Source organism: Rhinopithecus bieti, unplaced genomic scaffold, assembly GCF_001698545.2.
Source record: "Rhinopithecus bieti isolate Rb0 unplaced genomic scaffold, ASM169854v2 scaffold_21726, whole genome shotgun sequence".
Classification (NCBI taxonomy): domain Eukaryota; kingdom Metazoa; phylum Chordata; class Mammalia; order Primates; family Cercopithecidae; genus Rhinopithecus; species Rhinopithecus bieti.
The window spans coordinates 1,991,743-1,996,170 of NW_016811100.1; the positions used below are offsets into that span (position 1 = coordinate 1,991,743).

Genomic DNA, 4,428 nt, shown 5'->3' on the forward strand with positions numbered 1-4,428 from the left:
AAAAAAAAAAAAAAAGCACAACAAACCAAAGCTTCTAAAATTCACCTGTTTTTTTTTTTTTTCTTTTTTGGTGGAACAAAGATGTGATAGTATTAGAGTTGTTTATTTTGTTTAAATTAAAGGATTTCTATCTTGAAGTATGTACTTTGTTTTCCTCAGGAGCACAAGCCACTCTACAGATAATAACTCACTTAGATCTTTCAAATTCTGCAGAGAGTTGTAGTGATAAGTAGTGTATACAATTTATAGGGAGGACAGTTGAAATAGAGGTTGCCTCTAATTGCTCAGATTCAGAAACCACAACTATAATGGAACTCAGAATGGAATCTGGGTCTCTTGACTCCCAATTAGTTCTCTATCCACTAGATCACACTCCCTGCTCCTCAGTCTTAGGAAAATAGATGATAAATTTTATATAAGGCTACCTCTCAATTACCTACAGTTTGTAACGAGCTCCTACAGATGCTGGTTTACATTCACATCATTGCCCTGGAGTCGGCGCTAGGGCATCTGCCAGAATCCTGCGGATCAGCTGTCTTGTGCTACTGTGGCAAAGGAAGGAAGAAAGGCAAGCAGGAGGAGAATGAAGGGAGCAGAAGCAGCTTGGATGTGGGAAGCACAGAACTAATAAAAATCAGGGAAACTTTAATAGTTGCGGAGTTGGATGTCAAGATTATGCTGCCATCTATGTGCAGATGGAGACAAATTGAGATAGAATTCCGTCCTTATACATCATTTTCCATACCAACATAAGGGTAAACTTAACATAAGGGTAAACCTGTTGGGAGAGGGATGCAGGCATCATGTCTGGCCACGAAACTGGGAAGAAGCCCCCAAAACAGCCCAAGAAGCAGGCTGAGGAGATGGACAAGGAGATAACATTTTCGAGCATAAGGAGAAAAAGGAGCAGAAGAAACTCAAGGAGCTAAAAGCAGAGGCTGCAGGGAAGGGCCCCCTGGTCTCAGGTGGAATTAAGAAATCTGGTAAAAAGCAAGCTGTTTCTTGTGCCTGAGGCCATGGCGACCCTGGATTCCAACCCTATTTAAACATCTGAATTTCCTGCTGTAACATCCTTTGCCACCTATAGTTAGAATGAAGTGTCATCTTGGAGACTGCTGCACATTTAAGAATAAACTTTTGTAAAATAAATGAAATAAAATAAAAGCAAATCTAAACCACAAAATAAGCAAGTAACATTAAAAGCTAGAGCTTTGGCAGTTCTGCAAGGACTTCCGTTGCATAGGCAGATTTCATGTAAGCTGTTGAATCTCTAGTATCAATGGTATGGCATGACTCAAAGTACATGGTAGTAATTTAAAAATTTCCAAGTGAGAGTGGTGACAAAGCAAACACATTACAAAGCTCAATAGGGAGATTATTCACATAGTTAGTATTTGGACGTGGTGCCTTGCAGCAATAAACTGTAGCAGAGTGAACTGTTACTGTCCTGTTTTAGTTATGATTGTCTTTATTTTGATTACTCAGAAATTTCTAATATATCTTCTTGAAAATCAGAGTGGGTTGTGATGTTTAATATAAGAAATTATAGGCCAGGAGCAGTGGCTCATGCCTGTAATCCCAGCAATTTGGGAGGCCGAGGCAGGCAGATCACGAGGTCAGGAGACCGAGATCATCCTGGCTAGCATGGTGAAACTGTGTCTCTACTAAAAATACAAAAAAGTAGCCAGATGTGGTGGCACATGCCTATAATCCCAGCTACTCTGGAGGCTGAGGCAGGAGAATCACTTGAACCCAGAAGGCAGAGGTTGTAGTGAGCCGAGATCACACCACTGCACTCCAGCCTGGGTGACAGAGCAAGACTCCGTCTCAAAAAACAAGAAAATTGTTGTCAACATTTATATGGGATAAAACTACTCAACCTTTTTTGTTTCTATTATCTGGAGATATTTACATCATTGTTTTTTAGAAGATAAACTTAAGGCATGAAATACACGTTCAGGGCCGGGCGTGGTAGCTAATGCTTGTAATGTCAGCACTTTGGGAGGCCACGGTGGGTGGATCGCGTGAGGTCAGGAGTTCAAGACCAGCCTGGCCAACATGGCGAAACCCTGTCTCTACTAAAAATACAAAAATTAGCAGAGAGTGTTAGTGGGTGCCTGTAATCCCAGCTACTTAGGAGGCTGAGGCAGGAGAATTGCTTGAACCTGGTAGGTGGAAGTTGCAGTGAGCTGAGATCACACCACTGCTCTCCAGCCCGGGTGTAAGAGCCAGCCTCTGTCTCAAAAAAAAAAAAAAAAAAAAAAAGAGAGACAGTGAGAGAGAAATACATATTCAGTGATGAGATTTGCTTAAACAAGCAACAATTGTATAAAAGAAGAGAGAATGGAGAGTGTGGCAAATCTTGAAAGTATAAATGACTATATGATCTCTCAAAGGAGCTTTTGGTACAATTCCTGATGATTAGAATGTGTGAATCTCATTAACTGCACCTTAGAATGGTGCCTGGTGCATAGTTAGCTCTCAGTAAGTATATGCCTAAATGAAGGACGTAGAAAAGCCAGCTTTTAGTGAGTTCCAGGATGCAAGAGCATTGAGAAAATGGAGAGAGTCATTATGGAAACATCAGCTAACATGCTTGAAGTAAGGAGGAACCATTAATTGTCTCAGAGATGTGCAAGCTTTTTCACAGAGTTAAAAGCTGAGACAATGGTCTAATATAGGGGAGACAGTGTGGATGATACAGGAGAGAGAGGGAAAGTATATAAGACAACACTCCTGAACATAGAGGGGCTAAGACTTCCAGCAGAAGTAGAGAGTTTGGCTTATATGAAAGGAGGAACTTTTTTTTGTTTTGTTTTGTTTATTCAGGAGTGAAGGGAAAATAAGAGATCACAATTCAGGCTGGTCAGTTGTGCGAGTTCCTGTGTGGTAGATGCTATATTTTCTTTTCTTTTTTTCTTTTCTGTTTTGTTTTTTTTTTTTTTTTTTTTTTTTTTTTTTTTTTTTTTTTTTTTTTTTTTTTTTTTTTTTTGAGACAGACTCTCACTCTGTCACCCAGACTGGAGTGCAGTGGTGTAATCTTGGCTGGCAGCAACCTCTGCCCCTGGGTTCAAGTGATTCTCCTGCCTCAGCCCCACCTAGTAGCTGGGATTACAGGTCCACACCACTACTCCCAGCTAATTTTGTATTTTAGTAGAGACGGGGTTTCTCCATGTTGGCCAGGCTGGTCTCGAACTCCTGACTTCAAGTGATCCACCCGCCTTGGCCTCCTAGATTTCTGGCATTACAGGCATGAATCACGGTGCCCGGCCAAATGCTATATTTTCTAGAAATTGGATGTTTTGTTGAGATTGACTGAAAGTATGAACCACAGGGGTGCAGAGGAAGCATTGACAAGGGGAGTGTCCTAGCATTTTGTAGGACAGGTCTTGTGTTCATGAAATCCCTAGCTTTTGTTTGTCTATGAAAAGTCTTCCTCTCTCCTTCATCTTTGAAGGATATTTTCACTGGATTTACTATTCTACAATAACAGTTAACAGTTGTTTTTTTCGTTTGACATTGTCTCCTGTCCTGTAAGGGTTCCACTGAGAAGTCCGCTGCCACATGTATTGGAGCTCCATTGAATATTATTTGTTTTATTTATCCTGTCACTTTTAGAATCCTTTCTTTATCTCTGGCCTTTGGCAGTTTCATTATTAAATGTCTTCAGATAGACTTACTTAGGATAAATGTGCTTCGTGTTCTATAACCTTCTTGTACTTGGATATTGATATCCTTCTCTAGGTTTGGGAAATTCTGTTAGTATTCTTTTGATGAAACTTTCTACACTTCTCTCTCTCTCTCTCTCTCTCTCTACATCCTCTTTAAGGCCAAGAACTCTTAGATTTTCCCTTCTGAGGCTGGCTATTTCCCAGATTTTGCATGCATGTGTTATTCTCATTTATTCTTTCTTTTGTCTTCTCTGGCTGTGTATTTTCACGTAGCCTCTCTTCAAATTCACTAATTCTTCTGCTTGATCAATGCTGTTACAAAACTCTTATGCACCCTGCAGTGAGTCAATTGCATTTTTTAACTCTAGAGTTTCTGTTTGATACTTTTAAATTATTTCAATCTTTTAAAATTTATCTCATAGGATTCGGAATTCCTTCTGTGTCATTATGAATTTTGTCGAGTTTCCTCAAAACAACTCTTTTGAATTTTCTGTCTGTAAGTTCACATATCTCTCCATAATGTTTCACTGGTGCCTTATTTAGTTCATTTGGTGAATGCATGTTTTACTGGATTGTCTTGATGCTTACGGATGTTTATCACTATCGAGGCATTGAAGAGTTAGGCATTTATGGTAGTATTTGCAGTCTGTGCCCATTCTTCTTGGGAAGGCTTTCCAGGTATCCAAAGTGACTTGGGTGTTTTATCTAAGTGTTTGGTTACTGCAGCCATATCTGCCTTAGGGGAACCCCACGCCCA

The 4,428-nt window shown here is 40.0% G+C and overlaps 1 protein-coding gene and 1 pseudogene across 2 annotated transcripts in view; both read left to right on the forward strand.

The window, feature by feature from the left end:
- NKAIN3 (sodium/potassium transporting ATPase interacting 3) overlaps nt 1-4,428 on the forward strand; it is a 751,259-nt gene that overhangs the window by 133,266 nt on the left and 613,565 nt on the right. The gene's annotated exons all lie outside the window — the stretch shown is intronic.
- LOC108543141 (translation machinery-associated protein 7 pseudogene) lies at nt 804-1,012 on the forward strand (annotated as a pseudogene).